This window comes from Lycorma delicatula, chromosome 5 (genome assembly GCF_047948215.1).
Source record: "Lycorma delicatula isolate Av1 chromosome 5, ASM4794821v1, whole genome shotgun sequence".
Lineage (NCBI taxonomy): Eukaryota > Metazoa > Arthropoda > Insecta > Hemiptera > Fulgoridae > Lycorma > Lycorma delicatula.
Genome location: NC_134459.1, coordinates 123,988,465 through 124,006,945, shown reverse-complemented (window position 1 = coordinate 124,006,945; position 18,481 = coordinate 123,988,465). Strand labels below are relative to the sequence as shown.

General features: G+C 27.3%; 1 protein-coding gene across 2 annotated transcripts in view; it reads right to left on the bottom strand.

Moving 5' to 3' along the window:
* The window catches only part of LOC142325346 (uncharacterized), a 336,660-nt gene that overhangs the window by 236,465 nt on the left and 81,714 nt on the right, over positions 1-18,481 (bottom strand). Inside the window, exon 2 of one of the 2 annotated variants that reach the window (XM_075366994.1) lies at positions 7,201-7,251. The exons of the other annotated variant lie outside the window; for it this stretch is intronic. The gene's annotated coding sequence lies outside the window, so the exon portion shown is untranslated. The remainder of the gene's footprint in view (positions 1-7,200; positions 7,252-18,481) is intronic. 2 annotated transcript variants of the gene reach the window in all.

Genomic DNA, 18,481 nt, shown 5'->3' with positions numbered 1-18,481 from the left:
ATTCAGTAACAATTATTTAAAGCAAGCTATTATTTGTAAACTACATGATTTTTATACAAATCATTTATTTAGATACCTGGAATTTATTTTATGAATTTTCCTAAACTCAAAAGTAAAAAAATAATCTGATGTGGAAACTACATGACTTCCTATTACGCCTACTAAATTACATATATTTTTTATTACATATTTTTTTTTTTTTTTTTGTTATTGAATTATTATTTATTGTAAACATTTTTTACAATCAGAGGTTAATAATTATTAATAAATCAATAAATTTAAATAAAAAAAAAGTTAAAAAACAAAGAAATGAAGTCGCATTCGAACCGATGTTCCTTCCCCTTTTAAGATTCAAATATTTCATGAATTAAACTTTTATTGGGCTATAACTCCGGAACCAATGAAAATAAATACCACTTATATATATCGTTGAAACTCTCTTAATGAGGGCTCATTACTACAGTTAAAAAAAAGTCCAAAATCCAAATGTTTATGGATTTTGGGCTTTTTGGACACTTTGGTCCAGTAGATTGCAGTCAAAAGGGGCGGTGCACAACTAGATGTTACAACAGTCCTAAATCCAAAATTTCAACATTCTACGGCTAATCGTTTTTGAGTTATGCGAGATACATTCGTACAGACGTCACGCCGAAACTAGTTGAAATGGATTTCGACTATAATGGATATTTCCGTTGAAATCTGAAAACCGATATTTTTTGCGATTACAATACTTCTTTATACATAAAATAATAAATAAAAATTTGCTGTATAGTTCTCTCATTTTAAAATTAAACGTATCTGTTACGTATCATTACAATCAAAACATACCTATTATTATGTGCCATAAAAACATTCAAAACCTTTTTCTGGATATGTACAAAATTCATTTTAAGGCAGTTAAATATCAGAAAAAACAGTTAGTATTGTCGCAGATAGTTTTAAAACAAAGAACATATTTGCAAGTTATTACTTTTACTGATAAAATTATAATTATATAAGGAAATAACTTTTTATTTGAGAAATATTAATAAATGGATGCAAATATTAGTAAAATACTAAATATTTTTACTTAGTTTTTAGATTTGTCTTTGCAAAAAATTACTTCAAGAAGTTTAAAATTAAACTTTGTAATGTAAAGGATATAGCCGGAAAGGAATCATAATGGACTAGTTTTCAATTAAGTAATTCTACGTACATAAATTAATACAGAAAACTGAAAGAAATACGAAATTAGATTGATTGAAAGATCTGAAAATAATTCATTTTTAAGAATTAAAATATCATATTTTGATAGAATTTTGTAAGAAGAACGATTATTTCAATAGACTAAAACTTTAAAGCATAGACGTTTTGATATAATATGGGATTTAGAATTAATATAATTTACGTACTTGAAACAACTCAATTAATTATGGAGGGTTTAACAAATGTAAGGATATTAAAAAGTTAATAAAGTAAATAAACGGGAAAATATAACAAATTAAGACAAAATATTCACGAAAAAGAATTTAGGTACTATAAAATATTTTTTTACACAATTAACATCTACAATCTGGTCTTTGGGAAAAATGGATAGATATGTTTAACTGACTGTGACTGTGATAGATATGTTTATGACTGTAACTGACTAAAGAAAATAAGCTCAACAGTAATAACTTTTCTATATTCCATTATTTTTGACCGGCATCCTGTTACAGTTGCTGATGGACAATAATGATGAATGAATTTTTGTAGCGTGTGAAATAATATCATACCTGACCCAAGCTAGAATCCAGAACTTCCAGATAAAAGGCAGAGACGCAATAGCATCTCTAACTACTCTGCAATGAGTAGTAACTTACCGCAGAGTTCGGCAATAAAAATTACGACAAAAACTATGATCAAGTAATCTATTTTATAATTTCTTATCGCAAAAAGTACGGATGTTTTAGAAGTAACCTGTAGTATATTTAATATAGCGACTCAAGACTTTTTAAGACATATTAGTAAAGAAATAATTCATCAATACCCAATTTCATAATCGTAAGAAATTCACGCTTGTGATAATAATAATCAGAATTTTATAGAAAGTTTAACTTTAAGGGAAGCCAAACACGTCAACATATTTTCAACAGATAATTATGAATGTAAATGTTAGCAAATATTTGTAAATAAGACAATACTTTGAAGAAAAACGTATAGCATAAACACACAAAGAAAAAATCATACAAAAATATTGTAGTCTTTTAAAATAAATTAGGAATTTCTTAGAACCGGCATAGTTTTTATGCCGTTAGGCATTTTAAAAACGAAATATCCAATAACCTTTAGAATTGGCTGTACTCATCTGAATTGTATCGTTAACCTTTTATAAATCGTCATGTTTACTACAATTGTAAATATTGTATTTAATAGACAATTGAATTGAATAACAAAAGATCTTTTTAAATCATCGTTTAATCGTTTAAAAACGAGTTCCTTACTGCAATAAAAATACACGGGGGAGTTGTAAACTTGTTCAAGTATCTGAAGGTGTGTAACATGTGAATAATAAAATTTCATAGGGTATTTTATTGACAAGAAATAATAGATTAAAAAAGTAAGTCTGACTTGGAATTATAATAATAAATTTAGCATGCGATCATAAATAAATAATGAACATCTTTAATATAACAACGAAAGGTGAGAAAGGAAAATTATATTGTAAAAGAAAAACCAAATTCATGATAAGTGTTGTGCGGTTGTACTCTGAGTGAGGGAGAGGAGTGAGTGAGAGACAAAAAGAGATAGAATATTTCCTGTTTTAAGTACTGTGCTATCGTAAAGAAGTAAACCGTTGCAATAAAATTGCTATAATGGTTTAACTTTATAAGTACATGTAACAAGATTTGACCTCGTAATTTGTATTATACATCGTTTTACATTAAATTGAAAACAAAAAAAATCATATAAACTCTACCTGCTAATCGCAAACCTGCGCAATTCAAATTGCATCCATCTACAGTATATAATTATTCATACATATATTGCAAATTTAACCAATTAATTATATTTAAATAATCTATGCTAAGAAAATAGATAACTTGATTCAGCTATGATCGATAAAATATAAAATCTTATAACAAAAGAAGTTCCTAAAATAGTATAATTAATAAACATTAAAAGAGTAAAAAGATATTTATTCACACTTAGAACAGCATTCCATATAAGTTATAAACTAATAGGCTAAATTACAGTAATAGATTTCTATTTACTATAGTAAAGTAATTATTTTAAGAAATATCTGGACATATTTGGAATATGATCCAGTCGTATTAAAATTATTTTATTATATTTTTAACCAAAATTACTACACGTTATTTACTTATTAAAACTTTAATTAGCATGATATTCAGTTTTAATAATAAAATTAAACTGTTATCGAATATATTTATAAAAATCTACTGGTTCCTGTGAATTTTTTACTTTTTCAAGCACCTACTAAAACGATTGAGGTGAAATTTTGTATGAACATAGTTTTTATATATGGAAAGAATGTAGTACTATTGCCATTACGAAATATTTCAAGGAATCAAGATGGTGGCCGTTTTAATGGCTTGGCTAACAACCGCAATATGTTCCTTGCCGATATTCAACTTTACTTTCGCAAACCGCTGGAAAAATCGAATTTAGAAATCATTTGTAGTATTTGAAATTAAATTTCTACAAAACAGCCTTTTTGTCTTCTTATCGAGAAAAGTAGCTTTAAAGGTGCGATAGTGTGCGGCGTACATTCCTTTAGATTTACCCTTCATATTCAACCTCCTGCAGTTTTCTCTTGCAGTTGATTTTTCACTTACAATAAATAAGTTGCAAGAGCACACACTTCAAGTAGCTGGTCTCCAGTCGGAGAGTCAATGCTTCTGGCATAAGCAACTGCATGTGGCTTGCTTTAGAATTTCCTGAGAAAACAATCTGTATGTAAAAAAAAGGACGGCCGCCTCTTCTTGGTTATGTCGAGTAACGCTAAGAACCATGCAAAATTTACTCGTATCAAGGACGGGTAAAATAGCCATAAAAATTATTTTTACGATTGGGCCCGACTATTCTGAAATCCGCATATTTCAGAAATTTTAAGAGTCCTCTGCTGATCAAACTGTTGCTCTGAAGAAATTACAATACATTAGTAATTTTTATAAGTTGAACAGGCTTTAATTGTTATTTATCAGTAATATTCTTAGAAAAAAATTATAATGAACGCAGTGGAGATCCTAGCTAGACGGAAAGGCGAGCGAAACGAGCCCCCTGACCGGCCGTAACCATTAAATGTTATTTTTTTGTCCTCTTTCCTTTATCTACGCTAATAATGGACCTTTTTCACTATACTTTAGGAGATAAAAAGCCTTGAACTCAAAATAGAAAAAAAGGCAATGTTTTTTTTTTGTTTAGGTTTAAAATTAGGATTTAAAAAAATATAATTAAATATTTCAGTTTATTATGACATAAGAAAAAACTCTTGCGCAGTTTTACGCAAGAAGATAAAATTTTCGTTATTTCGTTTCCTTTTGGAAAAGTATCGACTCATTCTAATCTAAAATTTTAACTAATACGCCAAACAAAATTACTAACGACAATAGCTATTGCGATAAAGAAATGTCAGTGTTCCAACTTGGAGCGTCATAACGAACTACGCTTCTGATTTGCCTCGCCCAAATTTTTTTGACTTTAATTTGAGCGTAAGTTAAGAATGACTCGACCAATCTTTATCAAAGTTTCACACGCAAAACTTCGGGTACCTTACTACATCATATTTAGATTTCAATGAAATTGATTTAGTTGTTTTGGAGATTTTCGAGCAACAAAATTTTAAACATAGTCCTATAAATAAACATATAAGAAAACTACAAATTAAGAGAATGGAAATTTTTGTACTCCTCATAACTCAAAACGTAAAGAAATTTCTATTTTAACCTCCACTTCCACCATGAGATCGAAGATAATACCGTACTTTTCTTTGAAAAGTCGATAAAAATATCAATCTTTAATTAGAAGTACAGTTTTATCTCCTAAAATCTAATATACTTAATTAAATTTAATTAGATTAATTATTAATTAAATGAGATTGGAAAAATTGAGGATTAAAAAAAAAACTGCTCTTACATCCAAATAAAAACTGTTTTATGTATCAAAATCTTATTTTCTTTTTTTAATTTTTATATTTTGATTTGAAGAAAAGACTTTTGCCATAAGGTTGTACAATTTTTGTATCATTGTGTTAATTCAGTTTTAGATATTTTGTTGCATTTTTAAACAACTAAACTTTATTTTGTTTATATTATTCATTTTATTAATAGATTATTAATTTATTATATTGTTTATAAAAAAAACAATCGAAAATATATATTATTGTTTTTTTACGCTGAAATGTTTTCAGTAATATGGAAACACAATATATATAAAATATTTATATATATTATTATTATTATTATATATTATAATATATATTACTGTGCTGTTGAAATTAAATGATATAAAATGTTTGAGATCTTTTTAATGATTATTTTATCACAGGTAGCCCGAAGTCTTTTGCGTGGGAATATGATATATGATATTTGTAGCGTGTGAAAAATACCAGATCTGTCATCATTTCATTTAAAAATTGTTTTCCCTGTTCTTAGTATTTAAACAGGAAAAACTCGTTTAATAATAAAATTAAATATTTAGAATTCTTTTAATTTGTCTAACATAAAAACACTAATTGTTTCATTAGGGTATGTAAAATGTTAAAAATCGGCTTTTATGAGTTGTATTATAATTTTGGACTTACTAAAGTTAGGCAACTAACCGTGGGTGTATAATGAAACGTTTAAAACCGATATGAATGGAGCATTGAATATACAGCGTACTTAGATTCAACTGTATTTATTTTAGTATTTTCCTCTTTCTACTAAACAAATTTAAATAATAATAAAAAAAATTAAAACTAAAAACTACGCAATTGTAAAGAGCAATTTTTTTTTCTTTACCTAATTCATCACATATCTTTAGAATTGAGCTGTTCATAATTGTATAATTTTTAATTTTTAGGGTTGTGTTTTATTTTCTTGATCAACATTTCTTAGTAGTTTTCGTAAATGCCAATTTATTGTTTCTTATTTTATATCTAATTTTTCATTATTATACATATATTTTTTAAAATTAATATTTATTTTTTAATGACTTTCCTTCTTTTTACCGATGAAGATAATTTAACAACCAAAATTTACATTTATTTACAGATTTTAATTTCTTGTAAACCAATCTTAAACGATTCTTTTAAAAAATTCATTCATAATTCATTAATGGTTACTTAACATAATTCTTTCGTTTTATTTACGCATTTACTGACACTATGCATAATTTTATGGACATCGTCATAGTCGTAAATTAGAATTTAAGTCGATGATTTCCAAAAGTAGGTATTTTAGTATAGCTTTTATACTGTTAAAATATTCTGAAGTCTCCGAAATTATATAAACAGAAATAAATTTTGAAATTAAAAATTGAAAATATTTTATATTTTTGTCTTCCATTTTATCACACAATTAAAATTGTTTATGAATTATTTTTAATAATTAATACATAATATTCTTTTTAACTTTTGTGAAATAAAATTAAGTTTATGTTACGGAAACCTTTTGCTACTTCTTTTCAAATAGTAAAACTTGCCGATTAAGAGAAAAAACCTTTTATGTGGAATATAGTTACAGAAGTTTGTATATTTAACCCGATTACGCCAGCAGGGTGGTAATGATTTTGGATAGCAAGCCATTTTTGTTCGTATTAATATTATTATAACACCAGAACAGCTACAGTGCTAGTTTAATGAGTAGATATCGGCCGTTTTTTTCAATTTAGCACAAAAGATACCACACATATCGACACACACACACACACACACACTTTCCCTAATGGATGATTCATCTCATGTAGTTGAAACTTGTGCGTGAATAATAGGGAAATTTTTAGTTATAGAAAACCAAGCATAATCAGGATTCAAACCCGGAAACTTAAGGGTGAAACACTGAAACACGAATTTCAAAGGACTGCTCCAGGGTATTCGCATATGACATACAAGCAAACGTTTTTGGTTAAAAAAAAAACTAAAGTAATGGAGACTACTTATTGAATATGTTTGTATAAAATTTTACTTCGTAGGATATGCTTAATGAGTAATATTATATAAAAATAAGAATTACATACCTTATTTATTATGTCTTATTACAATATTTGATTTGTGTACAGCTCGATATACTGAAAAACAAAAAAAAAGTAATAAAATAAAAGAAATGGGAAATTTACATTTCTATATTTTACTTAAAATAAAAATTAATTGTTTAAAGAGTATTTATTAAATTAATAGTGGTACTTAATTTTTATAAATATTTTATTATTTTAATATTGATTAAAGAAATATTCTGTTTGAGAATGAATAAGAAAATAGTACAATAATATAAAGTATGACACAAAATATTGGAAAGATAATATTTAAGAATAGAACACAATACACCGGTAGAAATTTCTTGTTTCGAAACTTTGTAATTTGTGGACAAATTATTAAGGGTAGAAAACTATGAAAGACATCAAAAGTATAATAAATAATATAAGAAAGCAAAGCTGTTCATTAACAAAGAAGTCTGTGTTGTATCAAACAGTACCAAATATAGATAAGTATTAGTATCTTATAACTGTGTATATGAAACAATATGGCAGCGGAATATGGACAATAGCAAATTAAGTAATACAAAGAACAAGAGTTTTTAAGAATTATGATATTTCAAAATAATGATGAAAATTCTACGGGTTGAAGATGTTTAAATAAAAACAAAGGTTTTAAGACAAATTGAAAAAGACAGAAACTTACGAAAATACGTAGAATTAAGTTTATGGGTTGTATCATAAAGCGTAGTTTATATGTAACTAAAAGTAAATACTAAAAACTATATAGGAAAATAATAACAATAAATACACTACATAAAATGAAGGTAATTGAGTTTGATGATTAACAAATAAATCGATATCAAAAGATTAACGTACGATGAGAAGAAAGCAAAAAAGATATTAAGAAAGTGATCAGTGATTCCATTGCAAGCATTTCCTACGGAAAAGAAGTACGGCAATATGAGAGTAATAGTTATATATTTAAAAATTATTATAATTAATGTAATTTTATTTAAAATGGTATAAATTTTAACATTCAATTAAATATATATTCCCGTGTTATACGCTGGATTACATTAATTATTGGCAAAAGAAGTTAGAAATTTTCATTTCATATTGTTTTGTTATCCAGTAATCATTTTTTAATTATAGAGTGTACCTCATCCAACAGTTAAAAAAAGTGTCTTGAAAAGGACTAGTTTAGTTAGGTCTTGATATACCTAAAGTGAGAAGAAAATACAAGCAATTGGGTGCCATCTTGAAAAAATATGCGGCAATCCATGTATAATGTTCTTCAATACAATGGGACGTCGATTATGCAAACACCTATTTTCCGGATGTTCAACTATCCGGACTTGGAAATTAAACAATTTAATACATTATTTCAAAAATTTTAAATACTACTCAAATAAACATTTGCTTCAACAGGACATTTATTTTTACTGAGTTTTTAATAGAGATTTTTACAATTTATATAGCAAAAAATATTCGTAAATTTAGGCCTGTGTTAAACAATGATAAAATTAAGTTATGAAAAGATTAATGGAAACATATTTATTGATCAAGCGTAAACTATAATGAAATAGAATGAGTTAGATCCAGGGCCGTTACTTGAAAAAGCTCATGAATGTTTGACTATTGCTGTGAACTCGTGGGAACGATAAAAAGAATGTGATTCAACACAATTTATTTTTTAATTCTATTAAATTATTTTGGAGCCACAAGCGACTTTAAGATTAAAGCAAGTGTAACACAAATTACAGATTTTTTTTTAGAAAAAATTGTGTTTTTATAGGTATGACTTGATTACTGACTGTCACTAAGTTTTATTTTATTAAACTGAACTTTTAATTACTGTAATTTTTCGATTATTTGTAATTTTTAATAAATCATATTTTTTATAATCCACAGTAACTTAACTGAAGGTCTTTTCAATATTTTTTCTATTTTTTTCTTATACATTCTTTTTTTGATAAGTTTTGTTTAAATGTAATTTTTTTTATAAAATAACAGGTAGTAAATTTTAATTTCTTTCAGATAGTTATTTTAATATTCTGATTCTTTTAAAAAGGAAATTTCTACGTATTGGATTTTTTGCAACATATACAGTTTTTTTTTTTTTTTTTTGTTACATTGCACATATATTATGAGTATCTTATTAATTTTACTGACATTTTATTTTCTTATATTTTCTTCTTTTGCTTAAGTATGATACCCGATAAACATTAATTTGATATGTACGTACGGTAATCCTTTTTATTAGTTTTACAATTATCAGAATTTCTGATTATGCAGAAATCGGCTTAACGAAGGTTAATCCGGATAATCGGGGTTCCACTTTATTGTTCCAATATCTTCTTTTATATTTATTATATATTTCCGATTTTTTTTTAAGATGTGATTTATTAATAATACGCAAAATGTTCTAAATAAAATAAATAGCACATTGAAAGTATTCATAAGTTAAAAATTATGGTGATAAAAGCCATTGAGTAAAAAAAAAAAAACTAGTTTATTATCATACAGAATAATTAATCACTGTTTGAGTGGTCAGCTGTTTACTAACTATTGTCATAAATTATTATAATTGACTGTTTTACTGTACTCTCCGTCCAATATACAACAAAATAATTGGCATAAAAATTTGGCGCAGCTGAGAATAATTTTATACGACTTCTAAGCAAAATATTTAAATAATTTTAATCATATTCCATCAAACATTCACCCAGCTCACAAACTCTCGCTCACAAATGATTTATCTGATTTAAAGTTCTGTAATAAAAGCTAATTTTCATTAGTTTATGTGTATTTATCAGGTTTACCAAGTTACAATTACGTAATTATTCGAGACAATTAGGCTTATTTCACAGACACGCAAACACACACACACACTCACTTCACATTGTTAAAATTATAGAAATTTGTAATATTACACATTTTTTTAATAGTTAAATACTTATTATTCTCAGATCAGTATAAACTTTCTATCCGGTGGTTTTTCTTTTAGGAAAAATATTTTGTTTGATTTTTATTTCCTCCTTATCTCTTCCATGTTATCAGCAAACGAACAGTTCGTTATTGAATTAATATGTATGAATAAGTTTGTATACTTTTTGTCTCAGATTTTCATTTTAATTTCGGTTTCGGATTAAGCGTCTAACCCAGAATTGGGTGTGATAACGCTGGACATGAATGGACACGGAACGCTATACAAAATCCGTCCATAAAACTAAAAGAAACCACTAAAATCATACTCGACATTAAAATAAACCCATAAACACGCCCGAATAATAGATAGATACAGCAGCAAGGGACATTGTCCAGGCTCTGCGTTTTCGAAGGGAGAAATGAAACTCCCGCCACCTTTGCGTTCCGTTCCGTCCCGTTTCGGATTAAGCATCGTTAAAGGATTAAAAATATACACGAATGGCCGCGATCGGCCGTCGGGTTCGCCTAAAAATGGCCGCCAAAATAATAATTTTGTAATAACTATTACGCAATAACGGTTTAAGCAATCACAAATTGGTTCAAACGCACTAATATAAGGTTTACTAAAATATATAAATATCTGGTTTGTTTAAGTATAAGGCTCCAAAATAGCGGAAAATTTAATGATTGAAAAAAATATATATGCTATAAAATTGCTATAACACAAGATAAATAAATTATGTGAACTTAGAGTATGTAACGGTAAGTAGAAGTTAAAGACAATAACTTTGTTAGAAATGAATTAATAATTGACAGAACAGTAATAATAATAATAATAAAAATAAGAATATCTGTTCGGAAAGTCTAACAAGATTTTTTATTGAGCAACTGGTTCTCTTCCTAAATTTAGATTCTTTATATGTAAGAGTTCTTAAATTCCTATACGCTACGCTTTAATTATAACGTTTATTAAATCCGTAACTTAATAGAAATTATATTTCATCACTTTTACAAGGATGTTTGAATCTTTAAAATAAATCTAGGATTATATACTTTTTAAAAAACTTTTAAATAATATTTTTTTTTGTAAAAATAACAAGGTAATCGTAAAAAGTCATCGTGCTACACATATACATTTTTTTTATCAGTTTTTACCCATATAAGTGAAACAATTGCGTATTTTATTATTTACACGTATTATATAGACAACGTATTTTTCGTCTGTTTACGATAACCACGAAAACTATCCAACTAGTCATTACGAAATTTTTAACTATAGCCTTTTTATGACCAATAAAATGTTACTGCTGTTCAAACCTTACAATTGTTACGATTACATAAATCATAAATAAAAAACGTAAAATTAAATAATCTTGAACTTGTTTTACTAAATTTAATTTCATTGTCTATATCGATAGGTATTTTCTCAATTGATCACTGTAAGGACGTTTTCAGACATTTAAGTGTTTTGCTTAATTTAATATCATTGTCTAATCTGGCGGCGATCTACGAGAACTTATCCTCACGTGAGTAAAGTAAATTTTTTATATCCTGAACTAAGAATTCCATCAGAGTAAGCTATATAAATAATCGGCGTAGATTTGACTTTCAATTTGGTATTAATATATTGTTTAGATCGGCGAGGCCACAGATAGGGAGAAGAATGTCTAGAGCTACTAGAATTTATGATAGCTGGCATCGTGAATCTACGTTAGAGCGTTCAAAGACTTGAAGAACAACGTATATGCTCGGCTCAAAATCGAGTTCAATCTTTGGGAAATATGTTATAAGTTGTAAATAGTGATAAACTTTAAGAGCAATATTCCACTCATAATTACTAAAAAAAGTTTTCCAATTTTTAAATACCTTTTTGTATATAGCGCGGGCGAAGCCGTGATAAAGGGATGCTAACAATAATAATAAATCGTAGAAATACAATTTCATGAATTTCTCCGGAAACACAACTAATTCTATGATGTTACTATTAGTTAATAATTTATTAGAGTGAAAATTTCAGTTCAACTTCCATATATATATATATATATATATATATATATATATATATATATATATATATATTAATTATTACTTGTAAATTTTCATCAAATTCTTCTTGTCGAAAAGATTTTTTTTACCAATTACGTTATTATTTATTTGTTTATTCTATCTTTTAACGTAAATAAATACACAAAATGAATTCAATTAATCAACGTTAGCTTTTTTTATAATTTTTCTTTTGTGGTAAAAAAAAGTAATAAATTTTAATAACCGTAAAAAATTATCCGAATCCTTGCTTTTTTTAATTTTTAGACTTAGCAACGCGAACTCCGAAATATTTGTAACAAAATCTTGTTTATTTGAGTGAAATCTTTTGAATTGTATTATAGAACTATTTTTCCCCGCTTCCCAGAGCCGGACACGCACTCAAAGAAAACCTCAGCCCTGGGGGTATGCCATTGCCTCAAACTACCTGGCAATAACCCTGGGCCCGGCTATGCCGTTCCCAAGGCCCCACACAGGCAGCCGGGACTCGGTCTGTTCTTGCCATGCCTCAAATAAGAAGACCCCCGAGGAGGTTCCCTCACCGGTACTCCGGTCTTTACGTTGCCTCGCCACAAATGGGGAACCCCCAAAGGAATCCCCCACAGGGACTATGGTCTTAATTTTCCCCCGGCGACTGCGGAAGGAGTCCCCACCCGATCATCGAAAGTGAGACGCTGGAACATCCCACCCCTCCCGGACGGGGCTGTCCCAGACCGGAACCGCGTGGTGTCCGAATGCAGCAGCAGCCGATCCTCATGCCGCATGGGTAATTTTGCAACCCCAGCCTTCAGGGGCGTGTCCATGCACATTAAAGGAAGAACATCTGGCCTCCCGGGGACAGTCCTTCCTGACGTGGCCAGCCTCCCCACAATTAAAACAGTTTAAAATATTATTTAAATTTGGAATAAGCGAGAGGAAAATATTGTTAAGTGATGTATATCTCGAAATGAGTTGAATTTAAAAAAAAAATTATGTGCTATTTTCAATGTACTAAAAATAGTATTATCGAAATTATATTGTAAAAGAATTTTATAAGAATTGAAAAATCATCTTAATATCTAAAAATGGAATTTTCTAACCTTTATGGTTTTATCTGATCAAATAAATTCTTAATTTATTAATTTTTAAATTAACTTTAATAACAGATTTTACATATTCTTATGAAAAAGTACAGAAGCATGGATCTTCTAAGAATTTTATAACATTTTATTGGTCTAACACATGAGTTAACAATTAAAAAAAAGAAATTCCTTAGCTCTGGAAAAATGAATAAACAAAGCATCGTATCATAAAAAAATTATTTTTGGACTTTATTATTGAGAAAGAAATAAAAAATGTTAAATTCTTTATAAATCCCAGGACAGTTCAATAATGTGGTAATCGGTTTTTTTTTGTTGTAAGTTTACATAAAATGTTTCTGATTAAGAGTTTATCTATCTTTAAATTAATATTAATTAATGTCACTCAACCAGTATTAATAAAACGTGAATCAAGCACGCCAAGTAACTGTTTTACATACATATATATATATATACAGGATACATATTTAACGAAAATGTAATTGCTTAATTTCTGTTTACGACCTTATATGCTAATAACGAGTTCTGTGAATAGAAATAATTGGAACACCCGACTGAATAAGATTGTATTAGGTTTAAGATTCCGTGTTCAATTTTATAATTACTAATTGAAGAATCGCTTTTAATTCAATATTATAAAAAATTAACTAAGTTAATAAACATGGAGTAGATGACCTTATTGTTGACCTTAAGGTTAATTTTTCTATTTATTTTTCTTTATTTGTGGATTTTCCTGTATTTATTACAATAATTTAAATTGTAATTGGTGTTATTTAAATTTTAATTATTTCGTAATTTTCAGTAAACGGTAAATCAATAATCCTTATTGAGTTTCCAAGCTACATTTGGATAAAATTATTTTACGATTGGAAGTTAATATTGTAATTACGTTTTCAATTGTTACCTTTTTTTTGTACGAAGTTAAGCCTATGTTTTACATGGACGGTTTGTTAAATTAGAAATATCATCGAAAGAGGATATACTAATTCATAAAATTATTAGTTATTAAAGTTGAGTCTAATTTCAGCCAACACATTCATTTTTTCCTATTTATTCAGATTGATCTTGTGCAGACGTAAAAAAATAAAGAAATTTCTTGAAGAGAATGTGACGGTGGCATATTAATTTTATTAAACAAAAAATTTATAAAATTACGCAAAGTTTTTTGGCAGGAAAGTTGATTAAAGTATTAATTTATCGGTGTTGTGGCGGATTATGAAAAAGTTGATCTTCGATTTTTCTTATTATCCATTTTTCTTAAACAACAAAATCCATGCTTCAAGGTTTCATTTTTCTATTTACTTTTCTTTAAGTGTGGATTTTCCTGTATTTATTACAATAATTTAAACATTTTTTCTCCAATGTAAATGAATCCTAATGAAACTAAATGAAACTAACATAAAATTCTGCTGTAATTGGTGAAGCTTTCAAGATCATCAGTTGTAATCTGGTGTGGAAAATTTTCAAAAGCGTAGCCATTGCGAATGAGGTTGCATTAAATTTGTTTATACTATTCTATTAATGATTACCATATCATTACTATATCAATTAAGTAAAGGTAAGTCTATTTACTCGTAAATGATTAGGAAGATCTCTTCCTAATGATTTTTCCTTCAATTTTTTCTAGTTTCCATAGCCCATAATCTTTTATAATTTTTAACTTTGTTAATATCAGCCTCGCTTCAACACCTTTCATTTTAGTTAGCATTTTATATTTAGTTTTATTAAATTATCCTTTCAATTTACTCGGGGAAAAGAATGCCATAATTTTTTTTAGCTGTTTTCCAAAGCTGATGTCGTCGCTCTATCGGAAGCAAATCTTAACTGATTTCGACAAAACTTTGAGGTGATGTAAACCTATCGAGATAGACCTTATTGATTTTCAAGCAAATCGGTTCGCAGGAACCGGAATTAGAAGCAAAAAAATTAGGTTTTGGGTACCTTTTCCAGGTTAAAAAAAAAAAAATCTGACCTTTTGACGCACTTATTGTGACAGATTTTTTAAAAATTTATACTGGAAAATATGTTGTTCCTATAAAATTATTTTAGAAACACACCAATGCAATTATAACTAATAATTCATTTTAATTATAAAACCTAAATAATAGTTAGAAAATAAAGTATTTCACTTATTTATTTGGAATTTTAATTTTTATCTACTGATAAAAAGGATTTCCTGTGTTGGCGTTTCATTAAGAGTATATTGTAGTAAATTTTAAAATATTTCATATCTCCTTTACACAAATAGGATAATTAATTCGATGAGAGAGTGTTTTTATAAACCTTCTTTTTTATATTATCTCAAAAAATATTTTTAATGCTATTTACAATACATTTTGTTGTAACATCGTCTGTGGTTTTCTTTACGTATTAATTACTCTAAATTCTAAAAAGATTAGATTAATTAAAAAAAAAAAATTAAGAAACGAAAAGGGGGAAAAGAGATAACTTTAACAGCATATTTTTGGTTGGTTCACTGAAATTACACTTCAATAACAAATAAAGTACTTTGATATCAAACAACTTAACCTTTCCTTTGGTGTCATACCCAATTTTGGCTAAAAATAAATTTTCATTAAAGGATAAAAAGTTATAGCTACCGTTTTTATGATCTCGCTTTGTTCTTTATGATTGAGAAAGTTTGTTTTTATTTTAAAAAGACGAAGTTTATTATAACAAAATATAATTATAAATTTGTTAACTGTTAAAATAATATTTTTAAAAAAATCATGGCTTAACAAATAATCATTTTTGTATCATACAGTCGTAACTGCATACCACGAGCGAGATATTCTCAAATTTTTTAATGAAATATACGCTAAGATAAAAAGTCATCATTAAGAATATAATTATACTAATGAAATTAATAAAAATTATACCATTTGTTCAACTGAAGAAGATTTTTTTAGACACTAATAAAAATGATGTAACCTGACATGCTTTTTTACTCACACTTACAAATGCAGGCTTACGTTCTATTACAATTTCTGGATGAGAAATAATGAATTTCGTAGTATGTGATAAATATCAAGCCAATGACTTTAATTTAGCAATTAAAGTCATAGGAATCTAGATTAGACGTATAATCTAAACTTTAGGAAAACTCAGTAATTTTATTACTAAGCATATGTTAATGTTAGGAATCCCTAGTCTGATGTGAGTGAATCTTTAATCAATAAATTTATTTAATCTTAACATATGATTACAGTTGTACATTTATCAAAATAATGTAATGAATGGGGAACTAATGTGGATTACATCCATTGCTTGTCATATTTTACGATATTCAGAGTTACGGAGTAAATCATTTCAAGTAAAAGATGCTACAATGTTGTAACATGTGAAATGTATGAGATAGTTGAATTTTCTTCTGATTTTTCAATTATAAGTACCGGGAAATTTGTTCCAAGATATAAAAAAAAATTAAATAAAATTTTTTTTCACATCTTTCACCCTAGTGAAAAAATATATAGATAATGCGCTATTTATAAATATAAAAACCATATCGGTATGTAGTCAAGAGTATGAATTTTATGTTACTTCCCGTTTCATATAAATATTTCATTGTGTAAGATCATTATGCAACTATTTTATCTATTATTACATTAACCTTTATCTCGAGTTGAGCTACTTGTTTATTTAATTCATTTTTTAGGAGTTGATTATGCCTATGTACGACCAAACAGTTTTAACAAAGATTTCTAAATGTATTTAATCTTATTTGAATTGGTAATTTTAGCTTGACATTAAAGATTAATCGCGGCACCTCTCCCATTTTGACTTTTCTTTATTTTATAAAAGCGAAAAATAAAGGTATATAAATTAAAACTTATAAAACTACTACAATTTTGGTAATAAGTATTTTTTTCTTTTTTTGCTTATTTTTTTTTATTTATTCGCCGTAAATATATTTCAGGAAAAATTTTCATGGAATAAAATCCAGACAAAATTGAATGTAAGCAACTTTAATGGAAATTATTTTTGAATCCTCCCCCTGAATGTCTGTGATCATTCTTACGGAGAATTTGTTTATGATTTACTTAGGATACATTTAGGTAAAAATTTTAACAGTTAAAGCAAAAGAAAATTTGTAACAATTTTTCTTGAAAAATTTAGTATTTTTAACAAAGGTTTTGTTTTGGCTAATAAATAAGAGCTTGGTGTAACAGAAATTTTTATAAATAATTTTTTAAGAAAAATTATCATTCCATTTAATATTTACTGTTAGAAATTAATATATAAAGAAGACTTAGTTTTTCTAATGCCTCTACAGTATTTTGAAGAGCAAGATAAAAAGGGAATTTTAAAAGTTTTATATTATTTAATTAAATGCATTAATTAAGTTTAAGCAATTTAAGTTCTTTTAAAATATCACTCTATCCTAAATACAAACACATTTATCTGAAGAGAAAATCACTCCGTTATATTTAGATTTATAAATTTCTGGACATATTCAAATTTATAAATGTCAGGGTTAAAAATGTAATTTTCAATTAAATTCTCTAATAAAAAAAAATGAAAATGTGCGCCGGCGCGACGACAAACGAAGCAAGCAGAGCTTCTTACGTAATTTTTATTAAACAGAAATTTTTTTAATTTATTTAATATTATTTTATTTTATTCAACGTAAATTTAATTCTATTTTCTATTATTTTTATAATATTATTAATTCCACTGATTTGAACATTCAGTTCATACCCAGCTAACTCAGTGATAGAGGATCACAGTTTACAGTTAATTAATTCAATCCATTAAAGTATGTGCTTCAATCGGAAAATCTCCACTACCATAAATCCTCCGGATTGGTCTAGCGGTGAACTCGTCATAGCAAATCAGCTGATTTTGAAGTCATCTGGTTCAAATCCCAATAAAGGCAGTTACTTTTATACAAATTTGAATAGTAGACGTGGATAATGGTGATCTTTGGTGGTCGGGTTTCAATTAACCATACGTATCAGGAATGGTTGACCTGAGGCTGATCAAGACAACACTTCATATACATTCATGCATATCATTCTCATTCATCCTCTGAAGTTATACCTTACGGTAGTTCCGGAGGCCAAACAGAAATGAAAATACTACATATGAATGTTCTCGGCGTGACGATTTTTCGTGACGTTCGTTTTTCTCAGTTGACTCCACCTCTCAAAGCCTGCGTTAAGAAGCTTCGCTTCAAAAATATTTAAAGCAATATTTAAAACTTTCATTAATCTACGAACATTGTTAATCTTAAAAAAAATTATTGTTTTAGATTTAATTTTCATGTTATACAA